Source organism: Callithrix jacchus, chromosome 15 (genome assembly GCF_049354715.1).
Source record: "Callithrix jacchus isolate 240 chromosome 15, calJac240_pri, whole genome shotgun sequence".
NCBI lineage: Eukaryota > Metazoa > Chordata > Mammalia > Primates > Cebidae > Callithrix > Callithrix jacchus.
In genome coordinates this window covers 6580231-6608212 of record NC_133516.1, presented here as the reverse complement: position 1 = coordinate 6608212, position 27982 = coordinate 6580231, and the positions used below count along the sequence as shown (strand labels likewise).

Genomic DNA, 27982 nt, shown 5'->3' with positions numbered 1-27982 from the left:
CCTTAGCCCTTTCCACTGACCTCCTACGAGCTCTTCTCCCCATACCAGATCCCAATCAATTTCAACTTCAGCCTTCTATTTATATTAGCCACATCAAGCCTGGCCATTTATTCCATTCTATGATCCGGATGAGCACCCAATTCAAACTGTGCACCAATTGGTGCATTACAGACTGTAACCCAGACAATTTCACATGAAGTCACCCTAGCCATCATTCCATTATCAGTCCTACATTTTATATACACTCATTACAACACAAGAACATTTCTGACTTCTACCACCCTGACTCCTAGCCATAATATGATTTATCTCCACATTAGCAGAAACCAACCCAGCTCCTTTCGTCCTAACAGAAGGAGAATCAGAACTCGTCTCAGGTTTCAACACTGAATATGCTTCAGGTTCATTCACTCTCCTTTATAGTGGAATACATAAATATTATAATAAATGCCTTAACTACACTATCTTTCTAGGAGCACCCCACACCATAATTTCACCAGAACTTTACACAATAAATTTAATCACCAAACCCTTCTCTTAACCACCCTATTTTTATGAATTTAAATGAATCCTCAGTTCTCCTATGACCAGCTAATACATTTATTATGAAAAAATTTTTTATCACTTACACTAGCACTATGCATATCTCAATACCTATTCTAATGTCCAGCATCCCACCCCAAACACAAGAAATGTGTCCAGAAAAAAAGGGTTACTTTGATAGAGTAAATTATAGAGTTTTAAATCCTTTTTTTTAAGGCTATAGAAATTGAACCCACACCTGAGAATTCAAAACTTTCTGTGCTATGTATTATGCACTAAAGTAAGGTCAGCTAAACAAGCTTATTGGGCCCATACCCCAAAAATGTTGGTTTAATCCTTCCTGTACTAATTAACCCACTAGCTCAACTCACCATCTCCCTTGCTATCTTTACAGGAACTTTCATTACACAATTATGCTCACACTGATTCCTCATCTGTGCAGGTTCAGAAATAAATTTATCAGCCATCATGTCAATCCTAATAAAAAACATAAGCCACCACTCCACAGAAGCAGCCACCAAAACTTCCTAACACAAGCAAGCACATCATAATTCTTAAAATAGCTATTCTTTCTAACAACATGCCCTCCGGACAATGAACAATTACTCCTCACATTAACCACCTTTCACCCATAATAATAGCTCTGGCAATAAAACAAGGAATAGCCCCCCCTTTCACTTTTGACTCCCAGAGGTAAGCCGAGAAACCCCCCAATACCTGCCATACTTCTCCTCACATGGCAAAAACTACCTCCCATCTCATTTAACTTCAAATCTTTCCATCAATCAACACAAATAACCTCCTATTAATTTCACTTTTAACCATTATAATTGGCAGCTGAGGAGGACTTAATCAAACACAACTATGTAAAATCCTAGCCTATGCTTCGATTACCCACATAGGATGAGTAATAGCAGTATTAACCTATGACCCAAACATCACCATCCTAAACTTACTTATGTACTATATTCTAACAACTTCTATATCCATAATACTTAACTTAAACTTGAATACTAAAACGCTATCACTATCCCACACCCGAAATAAACTAACGTGATTAATACCTATGATTGCACTAATTCTATTATCCCTAAGAGGCATACCACCATTAATAGGAGTCTCTCCTAAAAGAGCAATCTAACAAGAGTTAACAAAAACAATAACCCAATTATTCCATTACTATAGCGATAATAACTCTACTGAATCTATACTTTTACATATGCCTAATTTACTCTATTTCAATAACAATATTTTCTACATCCAACAACATAAAAATAGAATGACAATTTGAAAACATAAAACCCATACTGTTCCTTCCTCCACTGATTATTTTTTTCACTCTCTTTCTACATATAACCCTGTCAATATTAATCACAACTAAGAGCCTTCAAAGCCCTCAGGAAGTAAATTATACTTAATTTCTGTATCAATTTTATGGACTGCAAAACTTTACTCTGCATCACTTGAATGCAAATCAACTACTTTCATTAAACAAGCCCTTCCTAGATGGATGGGACTTTAACGCACAAAAATTTAGTTAACATCTAAATAACTTATCAACCGGCTTCAATCTACTTCTCCTGCCATAAGAAAAAAAGGCAGGAGAAGTCCCAGAAGCATTGAAGCTGCTACTTTGAATTTGCAATTCAATATGATAGTATCTCCTCCGGACTGGTAAAAAGAGGCCTATTCCCCTGTCTTTAGATTTACAGTCTAATGCTTCCTCAGCCATTTTACCTTTTTCTACCTATGTTCATCAACTGCTGATTATTTTCAACTAATCATAAAGGTATCAGAACATTACATCTATTATTTAGTGCACGAGCAGGAATAGCAGGCACAGCCCTAAGCCTCCTAATTCCATCAGCATTAGGCCAGCCAGCAATCCTACTAGGAGACCACCATATCTGTAATGTTACTGTCACCACTCACACACTTATTATAATTTTCTTCATAGTACTACCAATCATGATCGGAGGCTTCGGCAACTGACTTTTCCCTCTAGTAATCGGTGCCCTGATATAGCATTCCTTCAAATAAATAACAAGCTTCTGACTTCTCCCCACATCCCTTCTACTCCTACTTGTGTCCTCAATACTAGAAGCTGGTGCTGGAACCGGCTGAACAATCTATCCTCCCCCAGCAGGAAGCCTGGCACACGCAGGAGCCTCTGTAGATTTAACTATCTTCTCACTCCACCTAGCAGGTATTTGTTCTATCCTAGGAACCATAAATTTTATTACCATAATTATTAATATAAAACCTCCAGCCATAACCCAATACCAAACACCCCTTTTTGTCTGATCCATCCTTATTACAGCAGTTACTCTACTTCTTTCTCTCCCTGTTCCAACCACTGATATTACTATATTACTGACTGTAACCTTAATAATACCTTTCTTTGATCCTGCTAGTGGAGATTCTATACCAACATTTATTTTGATTCTTTGGGCACCCCGAAGTCTAAATCCATATCCTACCAGATTTTGGAATGATTTCTTTTATTGTAACATACTATACCAGCAAAAAAGAACCATCTGGGTATAGGTAGAATATGAGCCATAATATCAGTTGGTTTCCTAGGCTTTATCATATGGGATCACCACATATTCACAGTAGGAATAGATACAGATACACGAGCATACTTTTCCTCCACCACTGTAAGTATCATTATCCCTACCGGAGTAAAAGTCTTTAGCTGATTGGCCACATCACACGGTGGCAACATTAAATGATCTCCAGCAACACTCTGAGCTCTAGACTTTATGTTTCTCTCCACAGTACATAGCTTAACAGGAATTGTATCAGCCAATTCATCATTAGACATTATTTTACATGACACACATTATATATTAGCCCATTTCCACTATGTCCTATCAATAGGGACAGTGTTTGCCATGATAGCAGGCTTAATCCACTGGCTCCCTCTATTTTCAGGCTAAACACTTAACCAAACCTATGCTAAAAATCACTTCACCATTATATTTGTAGGTGTAAACTTAACTTTCTTCCCACAACATTTTCTCAGCCTATCTGGAATACCTGGATGATACTCCAACTACCCCGATGCATCACTGCATGAGATATTATTTCATCTGCAGGCTCATTCATCTCATTAACTGCAGAGGTATTAACAGACTTCATAGTCTGAGAAGCCTCTTTCTCAAAATGAAAGTTTTTCCCATTGAACAATTAAATAACTTAGAATGACTTTATAGCTGTCTCCATTTTTATTACACATGCAAAGAGAATCAGCCTATGTAAAATCTTAAACGAAAAAGGGATTCAAATCTCCAGAAACTGGTTTCAAGCCAATCCCATAAACCCTACAACTCTTTCAAGAAGATACTAGTAAAATAATTACATAAATTTGTCAAAGTTAAATTACAGAACAAACTCTATATATCTTAATGGCCCACCCAGCCCAGCCAGGACTCCAAAATGCCACATCCCCTATTATAGAAGAAGAAATCATTTTCTGTTTGTGCACACCCTGCCCTGGTACACGGTCCTGGCCCTAACCCCATACATGGCCCTGTCACTAGCCCTGTTGCTGGTTCTGCCATGACCCTTACCCTGTTCTGGCTTTGCCTTGGTCCTGACATTGCTCTTCCTTGGTCCTGGTCCCAGCCTTGTCCCTGCCCCTGCATTTCTCTGGCACTGGTCTGGACCCAGGTCCTGCATTGGACCTGCCCTACCTTTGTCCTGCCTTTGCTCTGTGCTATCCTGGACTGCCTCTGCCGTGTGCCAATGCTAACCTGGCCCTGCCTTGTCCTGGTCCTCCCATTGCCCTCCCCAACCCTATCCTGTCCCTGAATCCTCCCTGGGCAGGCCCAAGCACTGTATTGGATCAAACCTGACTCAGCCCAGCACATTCCCTGACCCTGCCTCAGCCCTAGCACTTAGGATTCACTGTCACTCAGTCCTGGCACTACCTGGCCCTGCCTTGGTACTTGCTCTGCCCTCTCTGTGGCCTGGCTCTGGTTCTGCCCTGGCCATGGTCCTGCAATATTCTGGGGCTTGGCCCTAACCTTGTACAGGCCCTGACCCACCATGGCCCTGACCCCTTCGGTGCTCTGGCCTCACCTTCACCCTGCATTGGTCTTACACTGGTCCTGTTCTACTCTGGCTCTGCCTTGGCCCTTGCCCTGCCTTCTCCTTGAACTTTTCCTGGTCTTGCCCAGGGCTGACCCCAGGACTAATCTGTCCATGACCTAGTCCTGGTCCTGACCTCCTCAGCCCTGTCCCTGCCACACACTGTGCCCTCTGCTTACCCTAACCCTTTTCCTATTCCTGCCACTGCTATGGCCCTCCCCTGCTTTTAGCCATGCCCTGTACTACCTTAGTCCTGCTCTGGCCTGGCCCTACACTGGCTGTGTCCTGTCCTGGCTCTACCTTTGCCTAGTCCTGGTCCTGTTCTGGGCCTGCCCTTACCTTGGAAACTTGCTGGCACTGCCCTCTGTCTGGCTCTATCACCAACCCAAGCTTGGCCTGGCCAACGGTGGCCCTGGCAATGCCCTGGCCCCCACTGGCTGTGCCTTGGCACTGGACCCATCCTATGATTGCTTGGCCCTGGTGCTTCTTGGCCCAGCATTGTCCTTGGACCTGCCCTGGCTATGACATGGTGCTGGCCACGCACTGTCCATTCCATAGATTTGAACCTACCCTGCCCTGGTTCTGCCCTGGCTCTACCCTTCCCTGGTCTGCCTTAGCCCTATGTATCCCAGTCCTGTCTTGGCACTGACCTTGCTGTGACCTTATGTTAGTCTTGCCCAGCTCTAGCCCTGCCTTTAGCCTGTGCAGGCTCTGGATCTGACCTAGCCCTCCTCTTGCCTTGGCCCCTGACCCTTCTCTTGCCTTGCACTTGTCCTGGCCCCTTTCTGACACTGTCTTTTTGGGAGCCCTGCTCTGTCCATATCACGACTCTGGGCTTGCATGTGCCTGTCCTGTTGTAGCCTGGCCCTTTTCTAGTCCTGCTCTGGCACTGGTCCTACCCTGTCTTGGTTTTGTACAACCTGTATCTGCCCTTTCCTGCCCTGGCTTTGTGCTGGTCCTGACCACAACCTGTGCCAAGTCCTGGTCCTGCATTTTCCCTGTCCTGACCCTCGTTTTTCCCTGATTCTGACTTTGTCCTGGTCCTGGTCTTGGACCTGTCATAACACTGGCTGTGACCCTGCCTCTCATTTCTCCCTAACCATGACCCAGCTCAGGTCCTGTCCAGGCTCCAGCCTGACCCCAGTCCTGGTTCTGCCCTGGCTGACCCATGACTGGGCACTGCATTACCCAGTACCCTGGCCCTGACTTGCCCAGGACGCTCATCCTGCCACTTGTTTTTCCATGTTCCTGAACTTCTCTTGGCCCTGGATCTGTTGTGGCTCTGGGTCTTGTCCTTCTGGCCCTGGTACTGCCATGGCCCTGACGTTTCCCTGGTCCTTTCCTGCAGTGGCCTTTTCTTGGCCCTCTGCTTTGTTTCTGCCATGAACCAGTCATGCCATTACCCTATCTTACTCTACATGGTTTGTGCTCTGGCCTTGGCCATCCTTGCTGTGACCTTACGTTAGTCTTGACCAGCTCTAGCCCTGCCTTTAGCCTTTTCTGGACCTGCCCTGACCCTGTCAAAACTTTTGCCCTGCCCTGATTTGGTGGTCTTGTCATATCCCTGGCCCTAGCCCTTTCCTTTTGCAGGCCCTGACCCTGGACCACAGGTCTGTCTTGGACCTTCCCTGCCCTTTCATTCCCTGGTCTTGCCCTCACCCTGAAATGACCCTGTACTGGCACTCTCTGCCTTGGCACAGCCTTGGCTCTGGTCCTACCTTCTTCCTTACCCTGACCTTGCACTGTCATCCTCTGTTATGGCCCTGTAATGGCCTCAGAATACCCTGGCCCTGTTCCTAGTTGTACCCCAGCTATGACCCCTGCCCTGCTTTTTGCTATGCCTTGTACTATCCTAGCCCTGCCCTGTTATGGAACTGCCCGTAACCAGGTCTTGCACTGCCCTCTCCCTGCTTTTGCTTCTTGCTGGTTCTGGTTCTGCCTTGATCTTGCCCTCCTCTTGACCCTCCATGTTTCTGCTTTCTCCTTGGCTCTGCATTTGCTGTGGCCTTGGCCCCAGCCTAGACATGGCCACAGTGTCTTAGACCCTGACCATACATTGCTTCTGGCCTGGGTCTGACCTTGCACAATCCTAGTTCTACCCTGGTTCTGGTCTTGCCACTCTGACCTGGCCCCAGCCCTGACCTTGGCCACTGGCTCATGCTCCTATCCCTGGTCCTGCCATGGTCCCAACCCTATCATGGTCCTGCCCCAGTCTTGTCCTAGACCTGGCCATGGCACTAACTCTGTCCTGGTCCTGACCTGCTTAAGGCCTTATCATGACACTGGCCTGGCCCTGGCCCTGATTTGCCTGAGCCCTAACCCAGTACACGCTCTTCTGATCCTCGCCCTGACTCTGGCCCTATCACTGTCTGGACCTACCCCTGTTGCTGGTCCTGCCATGTCCCAGACTCTGGCCCTGAGGATCTTTCTTTGCCTTGTTCCTGACATTGCCCTTTTTCCTAGTCCTGGTCCCAGCACTGGCCCTGCCGCAGCACTTCTCTGGTTCTGGTCTGGACCCCAGCCCTGCAATGGACTTGCCCTACCTTTATCCTGTGCAACTCTGGTCTTGTCCTGCCCTGTCCCGGTGGTGACTTGGCCTTGCCATGGTCTGGTCCTCCCATTGCCCTGCCTATCCCTTCCCTGGTTGTGCCCTGGACCTGTCCTGATCCTGACCCCTCCCTGTTCATGTCTTTGATCTGACCCTTACTCAGCTATGGACCTTCCCTGATCCTTCCTCAGCCCTTGCACTCAGAGCTGTCATTCAGCCCTGGTACTACCTGGTCCTGCCTTGGGACTTTCCCTGCCCCATGGTCTGGTTCTGGTACTTCCCTGCCTTGCCCTGAGCTGGCCCTGGACCTGGTCCTGGCCCTACCCTTATCCTGGTCCTGATCTGCATGACCCTGCCCCTGCAAGCTCTGACCTTGCCCTTACCCTGAAATTGTCCTGCTCTTCCCTGGCTCTGTCTTGGCTCTTGCCCTGCCTTCTTATCAGACTTGCCCTCATCCTGCTCTGGGATGATGACCCAAGGCCTACTCTGTCCATGGTATAGTCTGGCCCTGCACTGCCCTCCTCTTCCCTGGCCATGCCATGTCCAGAGCCCAGTGTTTTCCCTGGCCCTACTTCTAGTCCTCCCCTGCAATGGCCCTCCCCTGCATTTGGCCAGGCCGTGTGCTACCTTGTTCCTGCTTTGCTCTGGTCCTACCCTTAACCATACACTGGTCCTGGACCTGCCTTTGTCTTTTCCTGGTTCTGCACTGGCTCTCTCCTTGCTCTGCACCTTCCCTGGACCTGGACTTGGACTGGTCCTGTCCTTGATGCAGCCATGCCTTGTCACTGGATCTGTCTTATGGCTGACTTGGTCCTGGTCTATCTTGTTCTGGTTATGGTATGGCACTGACCCTGCCTTGTTCAGGCCATGGACCTGACCATGCCCTGGCGATGGAGCAGCTTTGCTCTTCACTGGCCCTACCTTAACCCTGTGCTATCCTAGTCCTGCCTTAGCTTTGACCTTGCCCTGGCCCTACTCTGGCCTGCTGTGGCTCTCCCTTTCCTTTGCCTTGACTGGTCCTGACTCTGGTTCTCACATGGCTCTGTCCTTGCCTTGGCTCCTCTGTGGCGCTGCCTTTTCCTTGGTCCTTCAGTGGCCTTGCCCTTGTCCTGGCTCCTTTCTGGCCCTGCCTTGTTGTGGGCCCTGCCTGGTCCATGTCCTCAGCATGGCCTTCTGTGACCACATTCTGACATCCTCTTGCTGCATTCTTGCTCTACACTGGCCCTATCCTGCCTTTGCTCTGCACTACCCTATCCCTGCCCTAGCTTGTACTGGTCCTGATCCTGCCCTGCCCTAAGCCCTGGTCCTGCCCTGTTTCTGCTCAGTCCTGGCCCTCATCTTGGTCCTTTCATGTCCCTGGCTCTTACCCTGCCCCTGAATTTTTCCTGGCCATGACCCAACCCTCTTCCTGCCCTTGCTCTGGCCCTGCCACAGTTCTGGTCCTGCCCTAGCACAGTCCTGACTGGGCACTGCCATTTTCCTTGCCCTGCATTGCCAATACGAGGGTGTTAACCCAGCTCTGGTTCTGTCATGGCCCTCACTTGGCCATGGTCCTGATCTTACCCATTCCTCCAGCCATCCTCCTGTCATCCTCTATCCTGGCCCTGTACTGGCCACAACATACCCTGGTCCAGTGTTTGCCCTTGCCCTGATCCTCATCCTTCCCCTACTATGGTCCTACCCTGCTTTTGGCCAGGCCCTGTGCTCCCTTAGTCCTACTCTGCCCTAGCCATACCCTACCCTGGCCCTACATTTGGTTTCTCCTGGTCCTGGTTCTGCCCTTGCCCTGGACCCTAACTGGTCATGACCTGATCTGGCCCTGTCCCTCACCCAAACTTGACCTGTCCCTAAACTGGCCCTGGCAATGTACTTGCCCTACAATTGCTGTGCCTTGGCACTGGACACACCCTATGTCTGCTTTGACCCTGGCCCCTCCTTGGCTCTGCATTTACCTTCCCTGCCCATAGCAATGTGCTGACACTGCCCATGCCATTGAATTGACCCTGACCTGGCCCTGTCATTCTCTGGTTCTGCCCTGGCACTAGCTCTGTCTTGGTCCTGTGCTATTTTAGTCCTAACTTGTCCCTAACCTTGCCCTAGCCCTACCCTGGCTTGATGTGTCCCTCCCTACTCTGGTCTTGCTCAGTCCTGGCCCTGCCTTTGGCCTCCTCTGACTCAGGTTCTGAACTAGCCGTTCTTGCCTTCAACCCTCCCTGGCTTGCTTATCTCTGGCACTTCTTTGGCCTTTTCCTTACCCTTGGCCTTCCCTGTCCCTGCCCCTGCTCTGACTCCTATCTGCCCTGCCCGTTCCTTGTCCCTGTACTACACTGGCCCTAGCAGGCCCTACACCTTCCCTGGACCTGGGCTGGCCATGCCTTCACTATGACCCTGCCTTTTGTCCTGACGTTGGTCCTGACATGACCCCAGGCTTGCCAGTGCTCATGATCCTTGTCCTGTTCTTGCTGTGACCTGTACTTGGACATGTCATGAGCCTGATTTGTCCCATCCTTGCCTTGGCCCTTCCCTGCCCTGTCTCCACCACATCCTTGCCTGTTCTGCTCTCTCCCAAGACTGACCTAGCCATGCCATGATCCAGTAGTGTCACTACCCTGGCCTATCCTACCATGGTTGTGCCCTGGACCTTGTCCCTGCTGGATCTATCCTCACCCTACCTTGACTTTTTCTCTACTCTGTATGGACTGGCTCCGTATCTGCCCTACCATGGTCCTGCCCTGTTCCTGCCATATCCCTGACCATAACCCTGCTCTTATCCAGGCCTGACCCTGACCCTTCCCTGGTCCACACCAAGGACCTGGTCCTGCTCTGTATTGGTATAGCCCTTGTCTTGAACCACCCTTCCCTGCTGTGCCCTGGCTGTGTCTTCACCCTGCCCTAGCCCTGCCCTTGGCCTACTCTGGCTTAGACCCTGACCTGGCCCTACCTTGACCCTTAACCTAGCTTTGACTAGGCCCTGCATGGGACCTGGCCCTAGCCCAGACCTGGTCCTACACTTTGCCTTGCAATAGCCCTGAATCTGCCATGGTCCTGAACTGGACTTGGAGGTATCCTGTCCCTGAATTGACCTGGCCCAGCCTTGGCTTGTCCTTACTTTGGCCCTACCATCGTCTTTCCCTGCTCTGCCCTGTCTTGGCAGTGAAATGACACTGCAACCTCCCAGTCGTACCAATGCCCTGACCTACCCTGCCTTACCTGTGCCCTGGCCCTGGTCCCACCCTTGATTTTCACTGTCCTTTCCTCAGCCCTGGCCCTACCTTATAGCATTGTCCCTGCATTTTCTATGAACCAGCTCTGGCCATGCCCTGCCACAATCTTGCCTTGTGACAGTCCTGGCCCTTCCCCCACCCTGGTCCTGATCCTTAACCTACTCTGGCCTTTCCTTGGACTTGCCCCTCTGTTATGGCCCTGCCTTGGCAATAACCTAGATCCTGGTCCTGGTCCTGCCCTGCTTGAGGCCTTTCCCTGGTTCTTCCCTGGTCCTGATCCTGTCTGACCCTGAAGTGCCTGGCATTACCCTGGCCTTGCACTGTTCTGGGCCTGACTCTGGCACTGTTACTGCCCTAGCCGCAGCCCAGTTGCTGGTGATGCTATGGCCCTGACCCTGTCCCCAGACCCTGGCCATGCCATGAACCTGCCCTATCCTTGCCCCTGTCCTGTCCCTACTCTGGCCATTCCCTGTCCTTTCCTTGGTCTTGGTACCATCCTAGTCCTGCCTCTGCCTTGGCCCTACCCTAGGTTTGACCTTACCCTGGCCATCACTCAAGAGTTGGCTGGGTCCTGTCATGGACCTGACCACAGCACAGACCCAGCACTTTGGGATGCCGATGCAGATGGATCACTTGAGGTCACAAATTCATGACCAGCCTGATCAATGCTGTGAAACTCTATCTTTACTGAAAATATAAAATGTAGCTTGGCGTGGTGGTAGGCACCTGTAATCCCAGCTACTCAGGAGGCTAGCACAAGAAAACTGCTTGAACCTGGGAGGCGGAGGTTGCAGTGAGCCCAGATTTTAATGGGCAAAATAGTTCCAGGTTGCTAAAGCTGAGTGTTCTGAGCAGTAAGCTTTGAATCCTGAAAAATTTACTTACCAGAACATTCTTCAGTGATGTCCAAAAAGTGAAGTGTGTCTGCTCTGCAGAGATGAGTCAGAAGTAGTCAAGAAGCAGGCGGCTTGTCAACTCTGCCACACCAGAAATTATGCTCAGCAGGGCTTAGCAACAGCAGTCTCCCCTCTGAACTCACAAGGTAAAGTCTAGGAGGAAACAAGAGGGGAGTTAGCCATGTTACAGAGGAACTCCTAAGGTTGGGAGGCCCCACAGGATGGAAAATGCCAGGGAGACAGAAGCTTCTGACCAGTGTTCTCAAGTGGATTGTAATTAAAAAGTAGCTTTGGCAGCCATCCCAGAGCAAGCTCATGAGAGATGGGGTGACACAGCTGCCTGGCAGTTCTGGAGTTAAGCCCGGCCCTGGAGAAGCGGAAGTCCAGGGTGCCACCTGCGTCTGCATGGCTGGAATCAAGTCCATCACTTATTCTCCTCTTCCCTCCAAACTGTCACTGTAAGATTCTGCTCTGTCACTTACTAGCTGTGTGACCTTAGGCAAGTTACTTAATGTTTCTGAGCCTCAGTAAATGGCAGCTAATATTATTGTTTATTGTTATCAAAAATGGCTACATTTTTATAGGGTCACACATGGCCATTATCAGTTAGCACTGGGAAAGGCAAACATTTCTTCTGATGCATTAGATGATAAATATTTAGACACTGTAAGCCAACAAGCATTACAAATATACATGTATATAGTTCATACATACACAGCTACAAGTACTCAGACACGGGCTCTTTCGCCAATGGCAATGACTTTCTTGCCAAGACTGGATTGATCAGTGGTCCTTCTCATGTGACATTTTCATGTGAAGTGTCAAAGGCTGCTGCCTTCTCTGTACTGTCATTACACAACACTGAGTGAGCCCACTCTGGCCCCACTCCTGAAACCTCAGGACCAGGATCAGGAAGTGAGAGGCCAGGGGTCTCTCTTGCCCTGAAGTTCTAGCTACAGCCCCAGCTCTGGGCTCACCCAGGAGCCGTGTTTGTGCACTCCCAGACCAGTGTGGGTTACACTGTGCCCCCCACTTAGAACACCTGGGGATGCCAAAATGAACCAAATGCGTCAGTGGCCAGAGAGAAAGGCAACAGCTAGTGTGGCCACTCGCTGGGGACTCCCCTGCATCCCTGGGCTGGTGTGGATAGAATGATAGAAAGATAAGAAACCTGAACAGACCAGTTATGGGTAATGCAATTTACGTAGTAATGAAAAGTCTCCTGTCAAAGAAAAACACAAGAATCATGGTTTTACTGATGAATTCAATGAAACATTTTTAAAAGTGCTAATACCAATTTTATTCAAAATATTTCCCCAAAAATGAAGAGGAAGGAATATGTCCAAACTTGTTTTATGAGGCCAGCACTATTCTGGTACAAAAATCAGACCAAAACAAGACACAAAAAAGAAAAAGGCAAATAAACCTGATGAACACAGATATAAAAAATCCTCAAGAAAATACATGAAAACTGCATTTGACAAGACAACAAAAGGATCATCTGCCATGATGAAGTGGGATTCATCTGAGAAATAGGAGAATGATTCACTAAACACAGATATATAAATATGCCACATCACATTCAACAAATCAAGAAAAAAACCATATAATCATTTCAGTAGATGCTGAAAAACATAAAATTCAACATTCCTTCATAATAAAAATTCAAAAAAGCTATTTTATTACTGCTGCCACCAACAAAAGATACCTAGGGATAACCAGAGAGTTGGAAGATCCCACAAGAAAAACTATAAATCAGATGAAAGTATTAAAGCAGGCACATGTAAATGGAAATATATCCCATGTCCAAGCACTATGAAGAATGTTAAAATGTGCATTACCAGTGAGATCTACAGAATCAATGCAATCCACATGAAATTACAAGATATTCTTCATAGAAATAGAAAAAAAGCAACCTAAAATTTACAGACATCCAAAATACTTCAGATAGACAAAAGAATCATGAATATAAAGAAAAAAGCTAGAAGCATCAACATACGTGATTTCAAAATATATTACAAATCTATAGTAACAAATACAGCATAATACTGGCCAAAAAAGGTGCAAGTGAGAGACAGAGAGAGACAGACAGACATAGAAGAATGACAGACAGACATACACAGATGAAACAGAATAGAGAACTCAGAAATAAATTAATGCCTTTACAGGAAACTCATTTTTAACAAAGGCACAAAGAACACACCTTTGGAAAAGACAATCTCTTCAATAAACTGCTAGGAAAACACAACACCCACATGTACAAGAATAAATCTAGAACGTTATCTTACCAAATACAAAAACCTACTCAAAATAAAGATTTAAATGTAGGACCTGAAACTATGAAACTACTAGAGAAGAAAACAGCTTAAGTGCTTCATGAAATTCGTTAGGACAAGGGATTTTCAAATAGACATCAAAAGCACAAGCAACAAAAGCAAAAAGAACCGAATACAATTACATTCAAATTAGAAACTTCTGTGAAGTAGAGGAAGCAATCAGAAGAATGCGGAAACAATCCAGAATATGGAAGTATCTGCAAACTATGCCTCAGGAAAGGGGTTAATACACAAAACAAAGAACTCAAACTACTGAGTTTGAGTTCCTAATACCTATTGTCCTTCTAGTATTTGCTGTATGTGAAGCTGCAATAGGCGTAGCCCTACTAGTCACAATTTCCAACACATACAACCTAAGCCATGTGCAGAACTTAAACTACAGGTGCACACCACCACGCCTGGCTAATTGTTAAATGTATTGTAGAGGTGGGATCTCACTATGTTATGCAGGCTGGTCGCAAACTCCTGGGCTCAAGCAATCCTTCAGCCTTAGCCTTCCAAAGTGCTGAGATTACAGATGTGAGCCATTTCACCCAGCCATTTCACCATTTCGCTAAACTTTAGACTAATTAAACTCATTTCCAAAAAAATACATGTTTATTGTAAAAACAAATTAAGCAATGTGGAAAGATGTAAAACCAAAATCTTTTTCCTTCTTCTCTTCGTCTTATGCCCTGGGTGTGAACTCTGCTAATATTTGGTTTATCTTTCTCACATCCTCTATCTCTTATATAGCTGGGATAATATGTGAGGTTTCACCAATTATGGTTTCCCCATCCCACACTCCCTTTTCTCTGGATTCCTCCTCCAATTACCATTTGGGGGAATAGATGCAAGATATCCATTGTTTAAGGAAGCTGTCACAGTGGAATCAGTGAAGAAATATGCAAAATTCTTGAGTTTTAAGACAAGAGTTCTCAACTCAGACATAAGATCCAAAAATTGAACAAATAGTATATTGGCTCGATCAGTTTTCTTTACACTCTTCCCAACCCCAGACAAGATAAAGCTGAGTTGAGGGAAGAGGTGAAATGGGGCGGAAGTAATGATAAAAGCAGTCATGGTCTCCAAGAAGGAATATCCCTGTATCCTACTTAGGGGTTAGATGTAAAGAAGTATGAGAGCCTATTATTGAATTCTCCAGATAAAGTTTGGGGATGCAGGTGCAGAAGTGGCAGTGACACACTTCCACCTGGAGGTCTGGGGAGCAGACACCTCTCCCTGAGACTGAGATATAAAGTATATCTCCAAGCCTAGGAGCCAGACTAAGAAAAAAGAACAATTCTTAATTAACTAAGCTTAAATGTAAAATGCCTGAATTTACCGAGAAATGACCATGACTAATTTTCTGCCACTATGACAATTGGAGATTCCAAAGAAAGGTAAAATTGTATAATGGAACAATAAAAAAAGTTATATTCTGTACACCCTAAAAAATAATTTAAAAAATATAAAAAATATTATCCCCAAAATTTGGGATATCATACTACTACCAGTAACATGACTCTTAAAAAATAACAATCTGAATCAACACAGCCACCCATAGCTTATTTATTAGCCTCTTTGCACTATTACACTTTTGCCAACCCAACAACAACCCACGCAGCCTCTCACTACCTTTCCTTTCAGACCCATTAACATCCCCTCTTCTAATTTTAACAGCTGATTACTACCCCTTATAATTCTAGCTACTCAACATCACGTAGCCACTGATTCTTTCCCAAATAGCTCTGTATTTCCACACTAATTCTTCTACAGATTTTTCTAATTATAGCATTCACAGCCACAGACCTAATTATATTTTATATTCTATTTGAAGCTACATTAATCCCCACTCTAATCATCACTACCTGCTGAGGGTATCAGCCAGAACGCCTTAGTGCAAGCTCGTATTTCTTATTTCATACACTAGGGGGATCCCTCCTCTTACTTATTACACTCCTTTATACCCAAAACATCTCATCACTAAATATACTAAACAACAAATATAACCCAAAAATTATCTTCTTGAATTAATAATACCACATTGTTGTCATATATGATGGCTTCTATATTCAAAATACGTCTATACAGACTTCACCCATGGCTTCCCAAAGGCCATGTAGAAGCCCCTATTGCTGGCTCAATAGTACTTGCTGCAGTATTACTAAAATTAGGGGGCTATAGCATAATACAAATCACCCCGACCCCTCTTTATCCCTGCATTGTCCCTGGACCTTCCCTGGCTACAGTACGGAGCTGACCCTGCTCTGTTTATGCCATAGACCTGACTTTGATCTGGCCCTGCCATACCGTGGTTCAAACCTGGCGATGTCTTGCTCTGCCATTCCCAGGACCTGCCTCTGCCTTGTGCTATCCTAGTCCTGCCTCAGCCATGGCCTTTTCCCTGGCCCTCCCCACCCGTTGCCTTCACCTTTCCATGGCCCTGCCTTTTCCTTGGTCATTCTCTGCCCTTGCCCTTGTCATGGCCCCTTTCTGGCCCTGACTTGTTGTGGGTCCTCTCCTGTCCATTTCCCAACCCTGGTATTCCCTGTCCCTGCCCTGCCATCCCTGGGCACTGTCTTTGCTTTATACTGATTTTGCCTTCTCTTGGCTCTGCACTACCCTAGCTCTGCCCTGACCTGGTCCCCAGTTCATCCTGACCTTATCCTGTGCCAAGCCCTGGTACTGCCACGTTCCTGTCTTGGCCTTGATTCTGCACTGCTTTTGGCCCTAGCCTTGGTCCTATCATGTCTCTGGCTGTGACCCTGTCCCTGGTTTTTCCCTGACCATGACCCACCCAGGTCCTGCCCCAGCCCAGCCAACTGGGCACTGTACTCCCCAGTGCCCTGCCCTACAATTCCCATGCCAGGGTGCTGCTCTAACCCTAATACTGTTTGGGCCCTGACTTGCCCATGGTCCTCACCCTGCCATAGCCCTGACTCTGACTTGGCCTGGTCCTGCCCTTTCATTCATTCATGCCTGTCATTCTTACTTTGCTTCTGGCCCTGCCCTGGCCACTACCTGCCCTAGCCTTTCCTTGTCTCTCTGCTATGCTGGCCCTGCCATTTCCTGGTTCTGCCTGGGCCCTGCCCTTCTCTGACGCTACCTTGGTCCTGTGCTATCCTAGTCTTGCCTCAACGCTGACATTGCCCTTAGCTTATCCTAGCCTGACATGGCCCTCCCTACACTGACCATATCCAGCCCTGGTCTTACACTACCCTGGTTGTAATTGTGACCTGGCCTTGCCCCTGTCTTAGCCCCTCCCTGACACTGCCTTGCTGTGGGCCCTGCTGTCCATGTACCAGCCCTGGGTATCTCTGTCGCTGCCCTGCCATACCCTGACACTGTCCTCACCCTATACTGTCTGCCTTGCTTTGCTTCTGTGCTACCTTAGCCCTGGCTTGCCTCGGCCCTGAGCTTGTCTAACCTTACCTTTTCTCAAGGTCTGATCCTGCCATGTCCCCAGCATTGCTCTGGTTTTTCCCCATGTCTGGACCTCTCCTGGCCCCGTCATGTCCCTAGCTGTGACCCTGCCCTTGTTTATTCCCTAACCATGACCCAGCCCCAGTTTGCCCTCATCCAGTCCTGACTAGGCATTGCTCTACCCACTTCCCTGGCCCTACCCTATCCTTGTCTTGGCCATGTGATACCCTGTACCTTCCCTGTACTTGTGCTTGCCATGGTTTGATTCTAGCCCTGCTGCTCCTGCTGACTCTGGTCCTGTCATGGCACCCAGCCTGCCAGTGGTCACTGGCCTGGTCCTGTTCTGGCCCTGACCTGGACGTGGACATGTCTTGAGCCTGATTTGTCCCAGCCATTCCTGGACCTGTCTCTGCCCTAGTCTATCAAGGCCCTGCATATACTGCCCTTTCCTGGAACTTCCATGGCCCAGGTATGGCATTACCTTGTTTTACACTGCACTGGTTATGCCTCTGCCCTGCCCAGACACATAACGACTCCCTGGATGTGCACTGACCCTGCCTAGGCTTTGCCCTCTCCCATCTATGACCTGTCTCTGGTCCTGCCCTGTCATGGTTCTGCCCTTATTTAGCTGGGGGCCTGACCCTGCCATACCTCTGGCCCCCTGTCCTTCATCCAGGTCTTGACCCTACCTTCCCTTTCCCCAGCCCTGTCTGGATCTTCCCTTTCTCTTCTGTGCCTTTGCACACCCTGGCCTTTCCCTAACCTTGCACTGATCCTGCACTGGCCCTCTCTGACTTGGCATAGCCCTAGTCCTGTCCTGGTCTGACCCTGACCCTATACTGGCTACACAATACCCTGGCCCAGTGCTTGTCCTGGCCCTGTTCCTACTCTTGCCCTTGCTTGGCTCTGCCCTACTTTTGGCCATGCCCTAAGCTATCCTAGCTCTGCCCTGGCTCTATCCTAGCCTTGGCCTATGCTGTCCCTTCCTTTGCTTTGTCCTGGTCCTCATTCTGCCCTAGCCCTGCCCCTGCTCTGGACTTTCCCTGGTCCTGCCTTCTCTGTGGCCCTACCCTTGCTCCGGCCCTTGTCCTGGCCCTGTGTTGTCTTAGTCCTACCCTGGCCCTGATTTCACCATGGTCCTTGTCTCACCTCTTTGCCCAGCCCTGCTTTGGCCCTTACTTGGTCCCTAAACCAGATGTGGTCCCAGCCCTGACCACTGGTCCTGACCCTGGTCCTGCTGTTTCTTTTCCTTGTTCCTGAAATTGCCCGTTCCTGGTGCTGGTCCCAAGCCTGGCCCATCCCTGGAGCTCCTATGAGCATGGTCGGGAACCTGTCCCTTCATTGTACCAGGCCTGCCTTTGTTCTGTGCTAGCCTGGCCTGATTCTGCTCTGTCACAGCACTGATCTGGCCCTGCCATAGCCTAGCACTACCACTGCCCTCCTAACCCTACCCTAGTTGTGTCCTGGCCCTGAATCTCCTTCTTCCTTCCTTGATCTTGTCTTTGATGTAACCCTGACTCAGCCCTATCACTAGGATTCACTATCACTCTGCACTACCCTATTCCTGCCCTGTTCTGAACTGGTCCTGACCTTTCCCTGGCTCTGGCCCTGCCCTCGCACAGTCCTGACTGGGCACTGCCACTTTCGTTGCCCTGCCCTGCCAATAGGAAGATTCTGACCTGGTCCTGGTCCTATCCACACCAGGCAATGGTCTTTACCCTACCACTCATTCAGCCATAGTGCTGACAAGGAGTTGGTTCTTGTCCGGCCCTTCCTCTTGCCTTGCCCTGATTCTGTCCCTGGCAATGCTTTCATCCCTGCCCAGCACTGGCTCTACCTGACCTGGTCTTTCCTTGGCCCACTGCTGCAATGGCTCTGCCACATCCTAGCCCTGATTCTTTCTGGGAGCAGCTATGAAGGTGGCTTTGGCATTCAGCCTGGCACTGCCCCTGCCCTGGACTCTGGCCCTGCAGTGCCCTACCCTAATCTGGCCCCACTCTGGCCCTATATTGGCCATGTGCTATCCTGTCCCTTTCCTGGACATGCACTGGCCTTGACCCTGTCCCTCGTCCTGACTCTGGTCCTGCCATGGCCCCTGGCCTTCCAATGGTTATGGTCCTGGTCCCCTTCTGGTCCTGACCTGGTCTTGGACATGTCCAGGACTTGATTTATCCTGATCCTGCCTTGTCTTGTTTTTGCCCTTGACTCACCAAGGTCCTGCCTGTTCTGCCCTTTCCTGGCACTGCCATAGCCCAGTCATGCCATTACCCAGTCTTGCCCTACACTGGTTGTACCCTGGTTCTGGCCTGCCCTAGCCCCTTCCTGGATTTGCCCTGACCCTGATGTGGCTTTTCCCCTGCCCTCTCTATGGTCAGGCTCTAGCCCTGTCTTGCCCTTCCCTGCAATGGTGCTACTCTGTCCTTATCCAGATCCTAAGCCTGCCCTGGTCTGGACCCTGGCCCTTCCCTTGCTCTTCCTTGTCCCACCATGTCCTGGTCTTGCCCTCACCCTACACTGACCCTTCATCGGCCCTCTCTGCATTGGCCTGACCCTGTCCCTGAGTGTGCCTTCTCCCTGGCCTTGCCTTGGCTCTACTCTGTCATCCTCTAACCTGGGCCTGTATTTGCCCCACCATACCCTGGCCCAGTGCTTGCCCTGGCCCTGTTCCTAGGCCTGCCCCTGCTATGACCATTCCCTGCTTTTGGCAATACCCTGTGCTACCTTACTACTGCTCTGCCCGGGCCCTATCCTGCCCTGACCCAACTCTGACTGGGCACTGCACTACTCTGGTCCTGCCCTGCCCAACCCTATCCATGTCCAGGATCTGCTCTGGCCCTGTCTCTGGTCCTACCATGGCTCTGACCCTGCCACCAGTCCTGACATAGTCCTGACCCTGACTTGTCCCTGTCCTACTCTGGCCTTTCTTTGGCCCTGTGCTACACTGGCCCAGCCCCAGCATGCACTGCCTCTTCCCTGGAACTGGGCTGGCCATGCCTTCATCTGACCCTGATTTTTGTCCTGACCTTGGTCCTGACATGACCCCAGGCTGTCAGAGGTCATAGTCCTGGTCCTGTTGTGACCGTGACCTGGACTTGGACATTTCATGTGCCTGATGGGTCCCGTCCTTGCCATGGCCCATCCTTTCCCTGTCCCCACCATGGCCTTGCCTGCTCTGCTCTCTTCCAGGACTGACCTGGCCCTGCATTAGCCTAGTCATGTAATTTCCCTGGCTTACCCTTCCCTGGTTATGTCCTGGCCCTGGTCCCTCCCTATACCTGCCCTAACCCTGCCTTGGCTATTCTCTACCCTCTCTATGGACTGGCTCTGGACCTGCCCCGCCATGGTTCTGCCCCATCATTGCCATATCCCTGACCCTATCACTGCCCTTATGCTGACCTTGACCCTTCCCTGGTCCCTGGCCCTTCCAAGGACCTGTCATGACTCTGCCAAGGCCCTAGGCCTGGTTTGTCCTAGTATAGCCCTTGTCTTAAACCGCCCTTCCCTGACATGTCCTGTCTCTGTCCTCAGCCCCCAGACCCTGCCATTGTCCCTTAACCTAGCCTTTACTAGGCCCTGCTCTGGACCTGACCCTGGTCCTATACTTTGGCCTGGTATTACCCTGGTTTTGCCCTGTCATGAACAGGACTTGGAGGTATCCAGGTGCTGAATTGACCTGGTTCGGCCTTGGATTGTCCCTGTCCTGGCTCTACCATCATCCTGCCCTGTTCTGCCCTGTCTTGGCACTGAAATGGCCCTGCAACAGCCCAGTTATGCCAATGCCCTATCCTACACTTTCCTGGCTCTTCCCTGGTCCTGGTCCTGCCCTCGATATGCCTTGACCCTTTCTCAGCCCTGGTACGAGCTGGCACTAGCCTGACTCTACCTTGACATTGGTCCTGTTTTGTCTATGAACCAGCTCTGTTCCTGATCCACCATGACCCTGCTCTGTCACAGCCCTGTCAAAAACTCTGTCTTTACTGAAAATGTAAAACTTAGCTGGGTGTGGTGGCAGGCACCTGTAATCCCAGCTACTCAGGAGGCTAGCACAAGAAAATTGCTTGAAGCCGGGAGGCAGAAGTTGCAGTGAGCTGAGATTGTGCCACTGCACTCCAGCCTTGGCAGTAAGAGTAAGACTCTTTCTTTTACAAAAAAAAAAAAGATTTAATGTGCAAAATAATTCCTGGCCCTGACCCTGGCCCTTATCCTGCTCAGGTCCTTCCCTAGCCTTGCCCCTCTGTTATGGCCCTGACCTGACCCTAACCTAGACCCGTCCCTGGCCTTTCCCTGCTTAAGGCCTTACCTGGTTCTGTCCTGGTCCTGACCCTGTCCTGACCCTGAAATGCCTGGAATTACCCTGGTCTTGCACTACTCTGGCCCTGACCCTGGCTGTCACTGTCCTAGACCCAGCCCTGTTGCCGGTGCTGCTATGGCCCTGACCACTTCCCTGGACTCTTGCCATGCCATGAAGCTGCACTGTCCTTACCCTTGTTCTGGCACTGCCCTGGCCATTCTCTGTCCTTTCCCTTGCCTTGGCATCACCCTGGCCCTGCTCTGCCTGCCTTGTCTCTGTCTAGGCCACACCCTAGGTTTGACCCTGCCCTGGCTGTCACCCTAGACTTGGTTGGGTCCTGTCTTGGACCTGGCCATAGTACAGACCCAGCAATTTGGGAAGCTGAGGCAGGTGGATCATCTGAGCTCAGGAGTTCAAGACCAGCCTGACCAACATGGTGAAACTCTGTCTTTACGGAAAATGTAAAACTTAGCTGGGTGTGGTGGCAGGCACCTGTAATCCCAGCTACTCAGGAGGCTAGCACAAGAAAATTGCCTGAAGCCAGGAGGCAGAGTTTGCAGTGAGCTGAGATTGTGCCACTGCACTCCAGCCTTGGCAGTAAGAGTAAAACTCCATCTTTTACAAAAAAAAAGATTTAATGTGCAAAATAATTTCAAATGTCTAAAGTTGAGTGTTCTGAGCAGTAAGCTTTGATTCCTGAAAAACGTACTTACCAGAACATTCTTCAGTGATGCCCAAAAAGTGAGGTGTGTCTGCTCTGCAGAGATGAGTCAGGAGTAGTGAAGAAGCAGGTGGCTTGTCAACTCTGCCCACCAGAAATGACGCTCAGCAGGGTTTAGCAACAGTAGTCTCCCCTGTGAACCCACAAGGTAAAGTCTAGGAGGAAACCAGAAAGGAGTTAGCCAAGTTACAAAAGAAGGTCTGAGGCTGGGCGGCCCCATGGGAAGGAAAATGCCAGAAACATAGAAGCTCTGGTCGCAGTGTTCTCATGAGGATTTTTATTAAAAAGAAGCTTTGGCAGCCATCCCAGAGCAACCTCATGAGGAGATATTGGGGTCACAGAGCTGCCTGGCAGTTTTGGAGTTATGCACGGACCTGGAGAAGCTGAAGTCCAGGGGGCCACCTGCATCTGCATGGCAGTAATCAAGTCTATCACTTATTCTCCTCTCCCTCCAAACTGTCACTGCAAGATCCCACTATGCCACTTACTAGCTGTGTGACTTTAGGCAAGTTACTAAACATTTCTGAGCCTTAGTAAATGGTAGGTAATATTGTTTATTGTTATTAAAAGTGGTTAAATCTTTACAGGGTCATGCACAACCATAAGCAGGTAGCACTGGGAGAGGCAAACATTTCTTATGACACGTTAGATGGTAAATATTTTAGACACCGTAAGCCAAACAGCATTATATATATGTATATATTTCATACATACATAACTACAGGCATTCAGACAGTGGCTCTCTCAACAATGGCAATGCCTTTCTGGCCAAGACTGGATTGATCAGTGGTTCTTATGCCACATTTTCATGTGAAGTGTTGAAGGCTGCTGTCTTCTCTGTCCTGTTATTACACAACATTGAGTGGGCCCACTCTGGCCACACTCCTGGAACCTCACCACTGGAACCAGGAAGTAAGAGGTCAGGGTCCTCTCCTTCCCTGAAGTTCTAGCTGCAGCCCCAACTCTGGGTTCACCCTGGAGCCCTGTGTTGGTGCATTCCTAGGTCAGGGAAGGCTACACTCTGCCCCCCACATGACACCTGGGGATAGTGAGATAAACCAGATGTGTCAGTGGCCAGAGAGAAGGGCAGCAGCTAGTGTGGCCACTTGCTGGGGCCTCCGCTGCTTCCCTTGGCTGGTGTGGAGAGAATGATAGAAAAATAAGAAACATACAACAGACCAATTATGGGTAATGCAATTAAAGTAGTAATAAAAAGTCTCCCATTAAAGAAAAGCACAAGAATCAGGGTTTTACTACTGAATTCAATGAAATGTTTTTAAAAGAGCTAATACCAAATATACTCAAAATATTCCCCCAAAAATAAAGAGGAAGGAACACTTCCAAACTTGTCCTATGAGGCCAGCCCTGGTACAAAAACCAGACCAAAACACAACACAAAAAAGCAAACCACAGGCAAATATCCCTGATAAACACAGATGCAAAAAATCCTCAACCAACTATTTGAAAACTGCATTTGACAAGACAATAAGCAGATCATCTGCCATGATTTAGCGGGATTCATCTGAGAAATATGAGGGTAATTCAATAAACCCAAATAAGTAAATGTGCCACATCACATTCAGTAAATCAAGAAAAAATATATCATTTCAGTAATGCTGAAAAAAAATAAAATTCAACATTCCTTCATAATTCAAGAAAGCTGTTTCATTACTTCTACCACCCAAAAAAAAACCTAAACATAACAAAAAAGTTGGAAGATCCCGCAATGAAAATTATAAAAGAGACAAGATATCAAAACAGACACGTGTAAATGGAAAGATCGCCCATGTCCAAGCACTAGAACAATACATTAAAATATCTATCACCCAATGTGATCTGCAGAATCAATGCAATCCATGTGAAATTACATAAGACATTCTTCATGGAAACAGAAAAAAAATCCTAAAATTCACACAGAAATGCAAAATATCTCAGATAGATAAAAGAATCACGAACAAAAAGAAAAAAGCTGAAAACATCACAATACCTGATTTTAAAATGTATTATAAATCTTTAGTAACAAAAACAGCATGGTACTGGCCATAAAAGTGGCAAGGGACAGACAGAGACACACAGACATAGCGGAATGACAGACATATACAAATGAAACAGAATAGAGAACTCAGAAATAAATTCATGCATTTACAGTCAACTCATTTTTAGCAAAGGCACCAAAAACACACCCTTGGAGCAGACAGTCTTCAATAAACTGTGCTAGGAAAACACAACACATACATAATAAACCGTCAAGAATAAATCTAGACCGTTATCTTACCAAATACAAAAATCTACTCAAAACAAAGATTTAAATGTAGGACCTGCGACTATGAAACTACTAGAGAAGAAAACAGTATAAATCCCTCATGAAATTGGTTAGGACAAGGGATTTTCAAATACACATCAAAAGCACAAGCAACAAAAGCAAAAAGCATCAAATGCAATTGCATTAAACATAGAAGCTTCTGCAAAGTGGAGGAAGCAATCGGAATGAAGAAAATTCAGAATACGGAAGAATTTGCAAACTATGCCATCAGGCAAGCGGCTAATACAGAAAACATATAAAGAATTCAAACTTTTCCAAAGCAAAAAATGCAAATAACCTTATTTAAAAATCAGAAAAAGATCTACCCAAACCCTTTGTCCCCCAGCATTATTTTTCCATCTTCTTTTCCCAACAGCCTTTGGCCCCTCCCTCTCACCAGCCTTTTTCTTTCTCCATCTACCCCAAAACTTTTTCCACATTTTTCCCCACTGTCATTTCACAAAGACTTCTCTACTCTCTTGCTCACTACAGTTTTCCCCACCCATCTACCCCAAAACTTTTCTACACCGTTTTCCCCCACTGTGCTTTCTTCCTTTCTTTCCTACCCTCTTCCCTGCCTCACTCTCATCCCATTTGCTCCTCTATCTACACAAAAACATTTCCCTCATCTTTTACCAAAGCCTTCTCACCACTCCTGCTCAGCACCCTCTTTCCCCCTTCATCTTCCCAAAACTGCCCCATCGTCTTTTTCTCCTTTCCTTCTTGCCACCCTCTTTCCCTTCTCCACCTATCCCAAAACATTTCCTCACCATCTTTTTTGCAAAGCCTTCCCCACTTCCCATGCACCCTCTTCTTCCCCTTATCCTGCTTGCCATGTCTTTTGCCCTCTATGCTATTTTTCCCATCTACTTTTTCCCATCCCTCTTTCTGCACTCCCTCTGGCCACCCCCTCTTTTCTCTTCCCACTCGCCACCCTCTTCCCCCTCCATCTATCCACTTTATCCACTGTCTTTTCTTTCTGCACCGTCTTTCTTTCCTGCCCATTGCCTATTCGCAAAACCTTTTCTCCTTCTCACTCACCACCCTCTTTTCCCTCTTCATCCACCTAAAACATTTTCTCCCCTTCTTTTCGCAAAACCTTCTCTCCCTCCTGCTTGCCCACTTTCTCTTCCCCCTCCCTCTTTGCATCACCTTTCCTTCTCCCACTTGTCCCCCTCTTCCCTTCTGCATCTGCCCAAAATCTTTTTACCCACCGTCTTCTTTCCTCCCGTATTTTTTCAGACCTTCTCTCCCTCTTCCTCGCCCCCTGCTTCCCCCCTCACCATCCTCTCATTCCTCCTCTCACTTGCCACTCCATTTTCCCCTTCCATCTACCCAAAAACGTTTCCCCACCATCTTTTCACAAAAGCTTCTCTCCCTCTTCCTCGCCCCCTGCTTCTCCCCTCACCATCCTCTCATTCCTCCTCTCACTTGCCACTCTATTTTTCCCTTCCATCTACCCCAAAATAGTTTTCCCACCATCTTTTCCTCACCGTCTTTTTTCAACACCTTATCCTGTTCGCCATCCTCTTTGTCCCTTTGGCAATAACCACCCTCCTTAGCCCTCCCACCTTGCCCCAAACTTGTTTCCCCTCCTACCGCTCCAGGGGCATGACTCCGTGGCTACCGCCAACCACAGTGAGGTGAGCTGCAGCAAGGCGAACCGCAGTACTGCAGACTCCAGCTTCCAGCAGGCAGCAGCTGGCTCTCCCGTCTTCTACTCCTCTAAGCCCAGCACCGAGGAGCACAGCCGATGGACACAGAAAAGCCTGGAATGGAGTGCCTGCCCAACAGAGCCATTTATATACTGAGGTTAATGCACAGAGGTTCCTGAACTACACAGTCTCATTGGATGAAAACAAGTCTGAGGACAACCAATCAGAGCATGAAAATAAAACGCAATCAGAGTAGGCCTAAAGGTTTCCTCTCATCCAATCAGAACATGTAGTCCAGGAACCATGGGCAAAAACCTCAGTATATAAGGCATGCATATCTTCTTGCGGAGCCACTGTGTTCCCGGCTTAGAGAACCAGGAGAAGGGGTGGCGGAGCCACCTACTGCTCGCTGGAGGCTGCAGCCTGCGGTACCGTGGCTGGCCTCGCTGCAATGGGTGGTGGTGATGGAAACTGCAGCGGCTGGAGTGGTAGGAGGGCAGCCGGAGCGGTAGGGGAGTGGGCTGCAGCGGTAGGAGGGAGGCCGGAGCAGTAGGGGAGTGGGCTGCAGCAGTAGGAGGGCGGCCGGAGCGGTAGGGGAGCGGGCTGGAGCGGTAGGAGGGCGGCCCGAGCGGTAGGGGAGCGGGCTGGAGTAGTAGGAGGGCTGCCGGAGTCGTAGGGGAGCGGGCTAGAGCTGTAGGAGGGCGGCCAGAATGGTAGGGGAGCGGTCTGCAGCGGTAGGAGGGCGGCCGGAGGGGTAGGGGAGTGGGCTGGAGGGGTAGGAGTGCGGCTGGAGCGGTAGGGGAGCTGGCTGGAGCAGTAGGAGTGCGGCAGGAGCGGTAGGGGAGCAGCCTAGAGGAGTAGGAGGGTGGCCGGAGTGGTAGGAGGGTGGCTGGTGTCGTAGGGGAGTGAGCTGGAGCAGTAGGAGGGTCACCAGAGTCGTAGGGGAGTGAGCTGGAGCGGTCGGAGGGTCGCCAGAGTCATAGGGGAGTGAGCTGGAGTGGTAGGGGAGTTGGCTGGAGCAGTAGGAGTGCAGCCGGAGCGGTAGGAGAGCGGGCTGGAGTGGTAGGAGGGTGGCCAGAGCGGTAGGGGAGAGGGCTGGAGTGGTAGGAGGGGGTCAGAGCACTAGAAGGGCGTTTGGAGTTGTAGCGGAGCGGGCTGGAGCGGTAGGAAGGCGGCTGGCCGGAGTGGTAGGAGGGTGGCCGCAGTCGAAGGGGAGCGAGCTGGAGCGGTAGGAGGGTGGCCCGAGCGGTAGGGGAGCGGGCTGGAGTGGTAGGAGGGCGGCCGGGGTGTTAGGGGATCAGGCTGGAGCGATAGCTCGAAGGTGCAGGGCTTTCAGAACAGGATTTCTGGGAGCAGCCCCTCGATGCTTATGGGGCAGGGGTTACTCTTATCACTTGTAGGGCACTTGGACCGGGTACCTGATGCCCAAGGCTTCCCCGGTGGGTGAGAGGCAGGGTCCTACTGGTTAGCAGTGAGAGGCAGTGTGGGGCCTGTGTACATGGGATTTCACGCATGTGATGTAAAGACATCCATGCAGAAGAGTGAACGGCATGTGAAAGTGTTGTAGCACCGTGGAAACATATAGGCATTACAATCTGAGCTATTTGATCAGAAAATAAAAAAGTAGGCCAGCAGGGTGGCTCATGCCTGTAATCCCAGCATTTTGGGAGGCCAAGGTGGGAGGACCACTTGAGTCTAAGACTTTGAGTTCAGCCTGGGGGACATAGCAAGACTCTGTCTCTCCTAAGAATTTCTTTTAAAAAGTTGGGCATGGTGGTGCATGCCTGTGGTTCCAGCCACTTGGGAGGCTGAGGATTGCTTGAGCCCAGGAGTTTGATGCTATAGTGAACCATGATCACACCACTGCACTCGAGCATGGGTGACAGAGAGACTGTCTGAAAAGAAAAAAGAAAGAAAAAGCCACACCAACATGCTACCATGTCCTGTGCTCCTCTTTTTTTTTTTT

General features: G+C 48.9%; 1 long non-coding RNA gene across 1 annotated transcript; it reads right to left on the bottom strand.

The window, feature by feature from the left end:
* Positions 1–11295: 11295 nt before the first annotated feature.
* On the bottom strand, positions 11296–26137 carry LOC103790542 (uncharacterized). The gene is made up of 3 exons (XR_004734360.3): positions 25961–26137; positions 22052–22214; positions 11296–11459 (listed from the first exon to the last, which is right to left on the bottom strand). It is a non-coding gene; the product is annotated as an uncharacterized LOC103790542 (long non-coding RNA).
* Between the last annotated feature and the right edge of the window lie 1845 nt (positions 26138–27982).